The 13,370-nt window shown below is 44.2% G+C and overlaps 1 protein-coding gene across 1 annotated transcript in view; it reads right to left on the bottom strand.

Annotated features, from left to right (window-relative positions):
* The window catches only part of LOC108175845 (zinc finger protein 569-like), a 32,756-nt gene extending 26,918 nt beyond the window's left edge, over positions 1-5,838 (bottom strand). Inside the window, exon 1 of the mRNA XM_070068658.1 lies at positions 5,523-5,838. The gene's annotated coding sequence lies outside the window, so the exon portion shown is untranslated. The remainder of the gene's footprint in view (positions 1-5,522) is intronic.
* Positions 5,839-13,370: the final 7,532 nt, after the last annotated feature.

Below are 13,370 nucleotides of genomic sequence, written 5' to 3'. Positions count from 1 at the left end.
GATAAATGATTTATGTCTCTCTCTCTCTCTTTGTAACTCAAATAAATAAATACTTTTAATTTTTTAAAAAAATTTAACAAATGGCCCTAAATATTCTGACTCATCTTGACATGTAACAGGAGCCAAGAAAGTTGCTGCTGACTTTATGCAGTGCCTCCTCAATCCATTCTATAAGAAAAAAATATTTCTTTTGCTATCCAGGCACTCAAATCCAAAAGAAGTAATACTACCCAGTATAGCTCTGTTTAAGGCTGCTCCTGCACTGAAGAAAAGTAAAGGAGCAAGGGGCCCAAACCCTGTGTGGCAGGGTGGCAGTCCCCTCCTCACTCTGCATCTGAGTTTCTGGTCAGAGAGGGAGACAAAGGCAACTCCAGATACTGCAGTGTACACAAACAGCCTCAATCACAGACACGCCTTGTGTGTGTGCAACAGAAGGAGAGCACAGAGCACTATGTAAGGGAGGAATACAATGAACAAAAAGGAAAGGATGTGAATGGACATAGCTAAGAATTCCCTCACTCTGCTGATCATGATCTCAAGGATGTCCAGGTCAGAATTCCATTTCACTTTGGAAAACCGACTCCATAAAGTTTTCTCCACCTAGGTGTATTCTTCTGTGAGGAATCTGTCCTCCTGTGAGAGATGGCACCACCACAAATTGAAAACCAGTCAAAAAGCAGAGTGATGGCTTTAATTCTCAGAGGTGAATGGATAGCCACATCTATGAATTCTGCCTTAAAAAATAAGCTTCCTTCTCCTCTAGGAATCTGATATAGGTTTGGGCTAAAATAAGAAACACAGAGACCAGCTGGGTCTGTTAGGTGAGAAAGGAAGCTTGATTTCCAGTTGTTACTTTGTAGCATGTTAGTTTTGAGAGGATTTCATTTTCCACTTCTATTTGAAGAAATGGAAAGGTAGAATCAGTGCCAGCCTAACACACGGCAGCTTTAGCCACTGATGACATCACAGCTTGCTACCCAAAAGTGGCAGCCAAAATAAACTCAACAAATGAGAACCAAAACCAAACAGAAGAGTCTAACGTAATACCAACATTTGTTCATCAGATATCACCAAGATATGGACACACAAATCATCAGAAGGATAAAGGGTGGTCTGGCTTTGTGGCACAGTGGATTAAGCCACCACCAAATAAAATGCTGGGATCCAATCCAATCCTTTAAAAAAGGATCCATCCTTTAAAAAAGATTTATTTATTTGAAAGTCAGTTTTGGGGGCTGGTGCTGTGACACAGCTGGTTGAGGCCCTGGCCTGCATCCCATATGGTCACTGGTTTGGGTCTTGGCTGCTCCACTTCCAATCCAGCTGCCTGCTAATGTGCTTGGGAAAGTGGCACAGTATGGCCCAAATCCTTGGTCCCCTATATCCACATGTGAGACCTGGAAGAAGCTATTGGCTCTTGACTTCAGATTAGCTCAGATCTGGCCATTGTGGACATTTGTGGAGACTTGGTTGGACTTCCAGGCTGGGCCAGCATTATTGCAGTCTCTTGAGTGAACCAGCAGACACAAGATCTCCATCCTTCTGTCCCTGCCTCTTTCTCTGTAACTCTGCCTTTAAAATAAAATTTTTAAATCTTGAAACAAATAAAGGGAAAGGGTGAGAGAGGAGCCACAGTAAAGTAACAGAGCAAAGCTACAGTTGTGCTGTCCCTCAGCAGCCTTCTGCCTTAAGTGGGAAGTCTCTGGCTTACAGAACTGACATAAAAGACACATTCACAACACATTTCAAAGCAAGAGATGAGAGGTTTAAAAGGCATATTGATTTTATGATGACTTTTATTCAAAAGGTACACTGGGTTTAAATCTATGCCTTTTGTGCAGCCATGTTAACCCAGGGTCTAATTCAGAGACGTACTGAGGAAGATGTGCTGCCAGGGGAGAGAGCTGCAATGTCCCCATTGCTCTCATAGCATCATAAAGAGAAGGAAAACGGCTACTCATGTCCATGGTTATAAGGACAGAAGCATAAAAATTTCAGAAGGTGGGAGCAAAGTTCAAATATAGTTTTCTTAAGAAAATAAAATGAAGTAAATCTCAGAATATAATGTGGGGTAGAAACACATCATCAGTTCATTATTTCTCACAGGGATCCAGGAAAACTGCCCTGTCTACCCACAGGCCAAATGTTTCAAAACACATTTTCTGATTAAATTCATTCAGGAGATTGCAGGACTCAGCACTCTGTCTGCAAGTGCCAAATGGAGGTTTAGTTTCCACTATGGGCAGATGTAGCCCAACCAGACACTCAGAACATGAGAAAAGCTTTTCCATAAGAAGGAACATGAAATATTAAATCACACAGAATAACTGTGCTTAGTGCTCAAAGTGAACTCCAGGATAAGCACCCAGAAAACCTATTAGGTTTTGGAGCCAGCACCGTGGTGTAGCATGTAAAAATTTATTTATTTATTTAAAAGGCAGAGTTACAGAGAGGCAGAGGAACAGAGAGAGGTCTTCCATGCACTGATTCACTCCCCAAATGTCTTCAATGGCCAGAGCTGGATCTATCCAAAGACAGGAGCCAGAAGCCTCTGTCAGGTCTCCCATCGGGTACAGGAACCCAAGAACTTGGGCCATCTTCCACTGGTTTCCCAGGCCACAGCAGAAGGCCTAATCTCAAACCAGCACCCATATGGGATGCCAGCACTGTAGGTGGTGGCCTCACCTGCCACGCCACAGTGCCAGCCCCCCAAATAAATCTATCTTAAAAAGCATTTAAATGAGGGATGGGAGAGAGTTTGTTTATCAAAGCAAGGATAACATAACTACTAGTACTCAACTTCAAAAATATAGAAATTTAATGAAACTCAAAATATAACCAAAATCATCATCTACTACAAGTTATTATCTTTATATTGAGAGTCATATTAGAAAAAATTTAACCCCTCCCCCCACTTTAAAAAAAATGCACATGGGGCTGATGTAGTAGGTTAAGTAGCCCCTTGTAGAGCCATCACCATACATGGGCCCTGGTTCAAGACCTGGTTTCTCCATTTCCAATCTAGTTCCATGCTAATTCACCTGGGAAAGCAGAAGATGACGGCCCAAGTGTTTGGGCCCCTGCAATCAAGTGTGAAAACCAGAAGCAGCTGCAAGCTCCTGGCCCAGCCCAAGCCATTGTGGCCATTTGAGGAGTGAACCAATGGATGGAAGACCTCTCTCTGTCTCTCCATCTCTCTCTAAATCTGCCTATCAAGTAAATAAAATGAATCTTAAAAAAAAAAAAAAAACCCTATACAAGGTAGTATTTTGGTTATTCCCTCATACAAAGAAAGCTCAGATAAACTGTAGATGAATCCTCCTGGCTTGATGCAATTCAGAAGGAGGATTGCCTTCTGCCACCCTGTGCTAGACATCAATGAGAGTTATCAATCGGAAGATGAATGGACACGTCAGACTGCTTCCTCACATGGCACCTTTTCTTAAAGACATCACTGCTACAATACCAGGTTATGTCCCTCTTATGAAACATGTCTCTCCTAAAAACTTTTAAGAACTTGCCAGAAACATAGCAGAGCAGGGAATGATGTCCCAAGGACAGTCAGTTAGGCTGAGTAGTCTAGGAATCCTGTTCTTGGCTGTTTTCAAGTTCGTATTAATGTACACACAACACAGTTGCTGAGAAAGTGTCTTACAGTTGTTTCCTGGGTGTGAAGCAGCTCTTTTCAGCAGAAACACATCACTGCTTGTCCACCCACAAGCACTGTGATAGGGAGTACATGGGAGAAAAGGTAAAAAACACACTGGGCTTGAGAGGAAGAATGCTGTTTATTTGAGAGGTAGAGTTACAGGTAGTGAGAGGGATAGGCAGAGAGAAAGGTCTTCCTTCTGCTGGTTCACTCCCCAGATGGCCAAAATGGCCAGAAGAGCTGCACTGATCTTAAGCCAGGAGCCAGGAGATTCTTCTGGGTCTCCCATGTGGATGCAGGGGCCCAAGGACTTGGGCAATCTTCTACTGCCTTCCCAGGCCATAGCAGAGAGTTGGATCAGAAGACGAGCAGCTGGGACTTGAACCAGTGCCCATATGGGATGCTGGCTATGCGGGCAGAGGATTAACCTACTGAGCCACAGTGCTAGCCCAAAGCCACATCTTTTACCCTACTGTGTGGGCATCTCTGTTGGGGGGAGGGGCATATTTTATTTCTTCCTTACCCTTCCTCACATTAACACCTGTACAAAGGCTTCCACAGACCACAGACATTATGAAAATCTATCACTAATATCCTCCCATGTTGAAAATGTCATGGGGTTAAACACAGAACCCAGAGTAAGAAAAGTAACGTGAGGCTGGTGCTGTGGCTGAGCAGATAAAACCATCGAGACCTGGCTGCTCCGCTTCTGATCCAGCTCTCTGCTGTGGTTTGGGAAAGCAGTTGAAGATGGCCCAAGTGCTTGGTCCCCTGTACCTGTGTGGGAGACCTGGAAGAAGCTCCTGGCTCCTGACTCTGAAGTCATGCAGTTCTGGCCGTTGTGACCATCTGGGGAGTGAACCAGCAGATGGGAGACCTCTCTCTCTTTCTCTGTGCCTTTGCCTCTCTGTAACTCTACCTTTCAAATAAATAAATAAAACCTTAAAAAAAAAAAAGTAACTGGCCCTCTTAATCAAAAGAGTATGGATTGTAAGATAATCAGTTTGGCGGAGCGTTGAGTGAGGGAAGAGAAAAATTGTTACTTTTCTGTATTTATGTTTTCATAGCTCTCCACTTAATGAAAATCCATATTAAAATAGCTCATTATTGACTCACTCACACGGTAGACTTGCATTAACTTCAGTTCACTTCTCACTTTGCAAAGGGATTAGCAGCAGATAATAATAGTTCACATCCATAATATCATGAGAAGAAAGAAGGGTTGAAGACAGAAACCAAAAAGCAGGAAAATAAATCAGCTACGTTTCCATGGCCTCAAGCTCCAGATTGAAAGAGTCTGTTAATTAAAACGGTGGAGAGATCAATCCACAAAGCTACTGCACAAGCTTCACATTGCCGCTGGGAAACACAGCCAAACACATAGCGCCCCAGCTGTGAAATGTGTCGCAGGGTCCAGCATGGGGGCCATGAGCCAGATCCTACTCTGATCCTCCAACCCCACCTCTCTGCTGCCTCGGGCTCCGGCTGAGGGCCACCAAGCCCCGCCCAGCTGGAACTACCATGGGATATAGCCAGATGCCCAGCCAGAAGGCATTCTTTGACCCACCCAAAGTGAGAACTGGGCTTACTTAAATACAGAGAATGGGATTCCTCCCTTCGCCATGCTCTCAACTCCCGTGCTTGTACCGTTCCTCGTCCACTGTACTTTAAGGAGAATTTGAACGAGGCAGCCCGTGGGACTGGCCGAGCATTGGCAGACTGGGAAGCGGTGGTGGGAGACACAACACCTGGTTCCAGCCTTGACTCTGCCGGAGAAGCTCCCAGGATCACTGAGAAGCAAGTGATCGAGGTCTGGGAGCCGCCCACCCCCTCCCACACACGCATAGATGCCCCTCCTGTTCTCCATACTTGCCGTGGAAAATCTCGGGAGCACGTCCCCTTTCTTCAGGACACACGGGGAGCAAAGCGGAGTGTGGGACGGAAGTCGCTGGAACCTGGGACCCAGGGGTGGCAGACGCGGAGGCACAGAAGCAGCGGGCGGCAGGTCCGGGGCGTGTGCTCCCGAACCGCCTGCAATTGCACTTGCAGAGCAAGACTCCCCAGTGAATGTGGGAGAAGGCGCAGCGCGGCCTCTCAGGGACCTCTCTGATCAGTAAATGAACTTCCTCCGTTCCCAACCCGGAGCCACAGGGAAAGGCACGCGCATGCGCACGTTCTCCCACATTCACACGCACGGGCGTTCAGCGCGAAGAGCGTTACAGCACCGGGTGACTCTGGGAAATGGAGTCCAGGCCAGGGCATTCCTCGATAGACTTACTGGCCCTCTCCTCGGGCTTCAGTGTGGGGTGGGTGGAGACAGGCTGGGAACCAGAGGGCGTTTGCTCTTGTTTACATCCCTCCTTCCCTTCCTTCCCACCCCAAATCTCAAGGGCCAGTTGCTGTTTGTTCTTCCTTTCCTGAACAAAATCTTAAGAAGTGACAGCCACTGCTGCGGAGTCCCAAATCGCGGTTCCCTCACACACGCTGTTTCCCTCAGAAAAATCCCCCTGCTGCTTTATTCCTGGACGGCTTCTCTCAAGTAATGAATGACAACAATCAATGTAACTTAGCACAGGTGTACACGGTGTAGTTTAACACCTAGATATGAGAATACGATTTTTATTTGTTTCTTGTTGATGTTTGTTGTTCTTTAAAAATCATTTTACACCACCCTCTAATTCAACAAGTACAAAAAAACAAAAAACAAAAAACAAAAAACAAAACAACAACAACAACAAAAAAAAAACAGCAGAACTAAATACAGAACTAACATTGCCAAGTATCTTCTCGGGGCCAGATTAATGGAGTAAGTGCCTTACTTTGTATCATTTATACCTTAGATTAATTCTGGAGACAGTTTATCAATTTACATGAGGAATCTGAGGTGGAAAGAGTTTAGAATTGAATTTGCCCATGGAAATATGGTTAAAAAGTCTAGGTTAAAGGCCAACCAAATGAAATATTGGTTTAAGAATTCAGGACCAGCACTGTAGCATAGTGGGCTAAGCCTCCACCTTCAGCACCGGCATTCCATATGAGTGCTGGTTCAAGTCCCTGCTGCTCCACTGTCAATCCAGCTTTCTGCTCTAGCCTGGGAAAGCAGCAGCAGATGGCCCAAATGCCTGGGACCCTGCATCCACATTAGAGACCCAGAAGAACTTCCTGGCTCCTGGCTTTGGATCAGCTTAACTATGGCCATTGCAACCATTTGGGGAATGAACTAGTGGATGGAAGACTTCTCTCTCTCTCTGCCTCTGCCTCTCTGTACTTCATCTTTCAAATAAAAAAAAAATCTTCTTTAAAAAAGGAAATATTTCTTTTATCTTGGGGCTCAGTTTCTAAAAACCCAGGTTTCTCATCTCTAAAATAAAAAGTGAGGGAGAGGAAGAGTATCTACAATGCTAATCTTCACTGTAGAGAAACACGTAGGATTACAACTTATCTAAAAAAGAAAGGAGATTCAAAGTTGCTATTGCTGTATGGTTATTTGTCTCATGTTTAATATCAAGATAGCATATAAATATTATGCGTTCTTAGGTATATGTGTGGTGTTTGATTTTTAAGATTTTAAGTAGAGATGTAAATGGAAGCAGATGACATGGAGTTCTGTTTGTTATTACTTCTGTCAATTATAATTCATGGGATTAGAATTGCTGGATTAGGAATGCTTAAATGTATCCATTCATTTCACACTAATGTTTATTATATCAGGCAATATTCTTTGTGTAGACTGCTTTTTCTTGCCAGATTGAAAATTCAGGAGGGCAGGAAACATGTTTGCTTTGACATGAAAACTCAGCATCTTGATAGAGTCATTCTTTTAGTTGAATGAATAAATGAGGATATAAAAATTAAACAAATACAATTTCTGATCCCTGAGAACTACCTAGTTGAAGAGACAATGAAATAGATATCTATTTGATAACTGCCACAATTAGATGGATATATAATTTGTTGCTCAGAGACAAATTTGATAATAAAAGAGACATATTAATAATGACACAGGGTTGAAATGTATGAACAGAAACCATCCAGGGCCAAGTAGGTTAAATATTCACCCTAGCTTTGTAAGGCATTCCATCCACTATTTAGTAAGCATTTACTGAGCATTCTTTTGTGTGGTGAGTTGAAAGAACTACCAGCCATATGATTTTCCTAGATATTGGAGTAAGAGATCCTGAGCAGTCAGGAAAAAGCTGGGGTGAACTAAAAGGCTTTTGACACAAAGGTAAGAAAAATAAAAAGCAGATAGGTCAATTAAAAAGTATATCAAAGGTAATTTAGTAGGATCTGAACCAAGGTATGGTGGCAGTGAGCGTGAAGAAGAGGCAACAGATTACAGGGAGATCTAAAAAGCAGAAACAACATGATTTCAATAGTAGATGAGGCAGGAGGGAACTCATGTGTAAATCTTCATTTGGACTTTATTATTTAATAGACAAGGTGTTCTCAGTACATTAACGTTCATCAGTAATAAAAGGCTACCTTCAGGGCTGGTGCTGTGGTGCAGCAGGTTAATGCCCTGGCCTGAAGTGCGAGCATCCCATTTGGGTGCCAGTTCTAGTCCCAGTTGCTCCTCTTCTGATCCAGCTCTTTGCTATGGCCTGGGAAAGCAGTAGAAGATGGCCCAAGTCCTTGGGGCCCTGCACCTGCATGGGAGACCCAGGGGAGGCTCCTGGCTCCTGGCTTCGGATTGGCACAACTCTGGCCATTGCAGCCAATTGTGAAGTGAACCATCGGATGGAAGACCTCCCTCTCTCTCTCTCCCTCTTCTCTCACTGCCTCTCTCCTTCTGCCTCTACTCTTTCTGTGGAACTCTGAATTTCAAATAAATAAAAATAAATCTTTTTTTTTTAAAAGGCTACCTTCAATTGACTTATAAACTTCCCCTAAATCCAGGACACAAAACCTCATGGGTAGCTACTATCTCTTAAGCCTTATGTTGATCATCAAGCCAAATATTTTTAACTGTTACAATATACAATGGTCCTCGTTATGATGCAGTTACTTAGAAACTAGAAGACATAATCATCAGTGCCTATAAACACAATCTAAATAAAAAAGTTAAATTCAGGGGCTGGCACTGTGGCGCAGCAAGTTAACACCCTGGCCTGAAGTGCTGGCATCCCATATGGGCGCTGGTTTGAGAACCAGTGCTCCACTTTCAATCCAGCTCTCTGCTGTGGCCTGGGAAAGCAGTAGAGGATAGCCCGAGTCCGTGGGCTCCTGCACCTGCATGGAGGACTGGGAGGAAGGTCCTGGCTCCTGGCTTCGGATCGGCACAGCTCTGGCCATTGTGGCCAACTGGGGAGTGAACCATCAGATGGAAGACCTCTCTGTCTCACTGCCTCTCCTCTCTCTGTGTAACTCTGATTTTCAAATAAATAAATAAATAAGTATTTTTTAAAAAGTATAGTAATGGTCAATATTTATAAAAAAAAGTTAAATTAAAAAGCTCACAAAATCATATAATTCAAAGCTAAATTTGGAATACTTCGCTAATCCACAATTCATATATTCACCAACCTTAGGAAACTAAAGCACACACACTTAAGCAGGACAGAAGTGAAAGATTTTTTCCTGGGGCAGGGTGGGGAGGATCACATACGGGCATCAGTTCATGTCCTGGCTGCTCCATTTCTGCTACAGCTCTCTGCTATGGCCTGGGAAAGCAGAAGATGGTCCAAAGCCTTGGGCCCCTGCACCCACATGGGAGACCCAGAAGAGGCTCCAGGCTCCTGGCTTCAGATTGACATAGCTCCGACCATTGCAGCCAATTGGGAACGAACCAACGAATGGAGGACCTTTCCCTCTCTTTCTTTCTCTCCTTCTCTCTCTGTGTAACTATTTCAAATAAATGAACAAATCCTTAAAAATACAATTTCCTGGAATAACCAAAATACACATTATAAAGTCCAAGTAAGGTGTCTAGCCACTGGCTCACCATCATGACTCATTAAAAAACTCACTTTGTCTTGGGTTCTCTGATATGAGTGGTGGACACAAAGCAGAAAAGAAAGCAATAGGTTTGAGCAGTGAATAAATGGAAAGGGATCCAACAACAATGTTGCAGAGCTCTGTGGCTCCTAACTGAATGTAATATGCAGGCAGGCATCTCCTTAATTTCTGCCATGTCCTCAGTTGGCACAGGGCCATAAGAACTGAGCACAACAATCAGAGCTTTCAATGCCAACATCTACAATTCAAATTCACTTAGTGATAGTGGAGCACTGTAGCTTCGCTTCATGAGTACAACTAAACCTCCACACTTGATATGTCATCCTGTTAGGATCCACTGGAACTGGAGAGTGTATGGGTTCAGAGGGAGTAGAGGAGCATTGTTTGTAGGTCTCATGGTGGTGGTAGCTGTGCAGAGGGAGGGGTGGAGGAGGAGGAGAAGAGCAAGAGCCCCTAGCACTGTGGGAATGAGGAGCAGAGGATGAATGGAGACAGGGATGACTTGTCTGCATTATGCCTGGTATTCTCCTGGGTATAGTTGATGCAACATGAATAATGTGAATATCATGATTACCCTAAAGGCAATTTCAGTCCTGGTGGACAGATGACAAGGACATAGATGATTAAAAACAATGTGATAAAAGTTGTAGGTGCACAATACAATCACCTATATCATTTGTGAATGCCATGCCCATCAGGCAGGAAACATCAGGTTAAGGTCAGATCTCAGGGCTGGCACTGTGGTGTAGAGGGTAAAGCCAGCCCCAGCAGTGCCAGCATCCCATATGGGCACCGGTTCAATTCCCAGCAGCTCCACTTCTGATTCAGCTCTTTGGTGTGGCCTGGGAAAGCAGATGGCACAAGTCCTTGGGCCTCTGCACACTCATGGGAAGACCTGGAGGAATCTCCTGACTCCTGGGTTCTGAGCAGTGCAGCTCTGGCCATTGCAGCCAATTGGGAAGTGAACCAGCGTATGGAAGACCTCTTTCTCTCTCTGCCTCTCCTTCTATCTCTCTGTAACTCTGATTTTCAAATAAGTTAATTAATTTAAAAAAAGGGTCAGATCTCAGAGGTAGCAGAGCCTAGAAATGATACCATTGTATTAAATGAAAATAGAAAAATGGTAGGTAGAAGTTTGATTACTAAAGCTGGGATCAGAACACGGATCTTGACTGGCAGGCTGTCAAACCAATCAACAACCTGGACAAGGCTGGGATCTCCCAACTTCTATCCTAGTGCCCATGTCTTTGCAGAGAGGCATAACCAAGAAAGAGAAAATCATCTCTGGCTTTGGCTGAGGGGACTGTGGGAGCTCCCCACATTTGAAGCCAGAATCTTTTTAACCCTGAGATTCCCTCTTTCATAGGAAGGCTTTTTTCTAGTCTTGTCTTCTTAGCATAAACCTCTCATGCCACCAGACCTCCACAGAGCCACATCAATGGGCAGGCACATGATGATGAATGGCTGAATGAACAGAATCTTGAGGTGTCATGCAAATGGAAGATGCATGAATCTATTCTCACCTTATGGGTGTACTTGAAGGTGAGAAAACTGAGGCAGGGGACTTTGGTCATGCTCAACCATAGAGTCCTCCTTACAAGGGAGGACTTGTGCATGGAGACTTAAGATTACTACCTCAATCCCTGACCATTTAAAAGCTAATTTATAAGCATGGACTTGGAGCCGAAGAGGCAGCCTGCTACTCTGCATGGAGCAGGTAGTGGCACAAGCCAATCTGCAGAGCTGTCTCTGAGCTGTAATACCCCACTCTGTGTGTGTGGGTGGGGGGGGCTCAGTACGTGTGAACCTCTGGATCTCCTTGCACTTGGAGCTGAAGAGCCAGCCTGCTAGCTCTCTTGCTACGTGGCACAAAGCGATAAAGCGAAGATGGGATCAGGAGGCCAGTGGAGCTACTGCATTGCCACCATGCCACCCTGCCTGACCAGCAAAGCCGCCACCTCGCTGCCTCATTGCCTCACTGCTGTGCATGAGTGGCAGAGCTGTCACTGTACTGCTCGAGTCATCGCCTCACCTCACCACCTCACCATCTCATCGCCTCACACTTCACTCTTCATCCAAGGACTCTAGGCCTGCTGCCTATGATTGATCTGAGGTCCGTCCCTGCTGGGATGTTGAACCCTGGACACTGGACACTCCCCACAGGAGAAACACATTTGTGACAGTGATGCGAGCCTAGATATGTAGCAAACCAATGTTATGTATTGAATAGTTTGCTGTGCTTGTGTTGTTCATTGTGCTAGTACTTGAGATTACTTTAATAGTGTTTGTTGTGACTTGTGGTATAAGAATATTGATTTTCTGGCCAATAAATGATATTGTTAAGTGAGGTATATATTAAGATAAGTAGTTACGTTAAGCTAATTCAGCAAGTGTGTTAAGTCAGCTATAAGTTATGCTAAGTAATATTGATAGTGACATTAGTGATATTGATAAGTGTGCTAAGTAGTTATGTTAAGTTAGGTTATCAGGCCAAGTAGTTATGTTAAGCAGTTATATTAAGAATGTTAAATGGAAAAATTGATAAGCATATTGATATAGATGAGTATATTGATCCTAATAACTAAGCAGTGGAATAATATAATAAACCCCTGGTGTGTCCCTGGTGTGTAAACAATAAAAATCGTTCATAGGAAAAGCAATCTTGTGTGAGTGTGTTCCTTTCTTCCCCATGACTGACAAGTTGTATGTTGCACTTGCTACTGTCGAGCTGCATGACAGTAGGTGCTTGTGACAAAGTCCTTGGGCCCCTGCACCTGCATAGGTGCATAAATTTTTAAATGGAAAAAACATGTGATCATGCCAATTGATGCAAAAATAGCATTTGGTGAAATTTCTGTTTTCATGAAAAAAAAAAAAACTGTTAAGAGATTAAGTGTACAAGAAATGTATCTCAAGGGCCAGCGCTGTGATGCAGTGGGTTAACACCCATATGGGTGCTGGTTCAAGACCCGGCAGCTCCACTTCCTATCCAGCTCTCTGCTATGGCCTGGGAAAGCAGTAGAAGATGGCCCAAGTCCTTGGGCCCCTGCATCCACATGGGAGAACTAGAAGAAGCTCCTGGCTGCTGGCTTTGGATCAGCACAGATCAGGCTGTTGCCACCATTTGGGGAGTGAACCAGTAGATGGAAGACCTCTCTCTCTCTCTCTCTCTCTCTCTCTCTCTGCCTCTCCTTTCTCTGTGTAACTCTGACTTTCAAATAATAAATATTTTAAAAAAAGAAATGTATCTCAATAAAATAAAGGCCATAAATGACAAGCTCACAGCTAACAGCACCGTCAACAGTGAAAATTTTTCTTCTCAGGCAGACATTGTGGAATACTGGGTAAAGTCACCATCTGATGCCAACCTCTCATGTGGGCACTGGTTTATGTCCCAGATGCTCCACTTCTGATGAAGCTCCCTTTGAATAATCAGGAAAAGTCAGCAGAAGATTCTCCAAATGCTTGGGCCTCTGTAACCCATGTGAGACCCAAAAGAAGCTCCTGTCTTTGGGCTGGCCCAAGGCTGGCCATTGCAGCCATCAGGAAAGTGAATGAACCAGAGCATAGAAGATTTTGCTCTGTCTCTCCTGACTCCTTAAAAATATAAACATTTCCAGGGTGGCGCTGTGGTGCAGTGGATTAAAGCCTTGGCCTGAAGCGTTGGCATCCCATATGGGTGCCAGTTCTAGTCCAGCTGCTTCTCTTCCGATCCAGCTCTCTGCTATGGCCTGGGAAAGCAGTAGAAGATGGCGCAAGTCCT

Source organism: Oryctolagus cuniculus, chromosome 2, assembly GCF_964237555.1.
Source record: "Oryctolagus cuniculus chromosome 2, mOryCun1.1, whole genome shotgun sequence".
NCBI classification, from domain to species: domain Eukaryota; kingdom Metazoa; phylum Chordata; class Mammalia; order Lagomorpha; family Leporidae; genus Oryctolagus; species Oryctolagus cuniculus.
The sequence above is the reverse complement of the archived record's forward strand: the minus strand, read 5'-3'. Positions and strand labels throughout refer to the sequence as shown.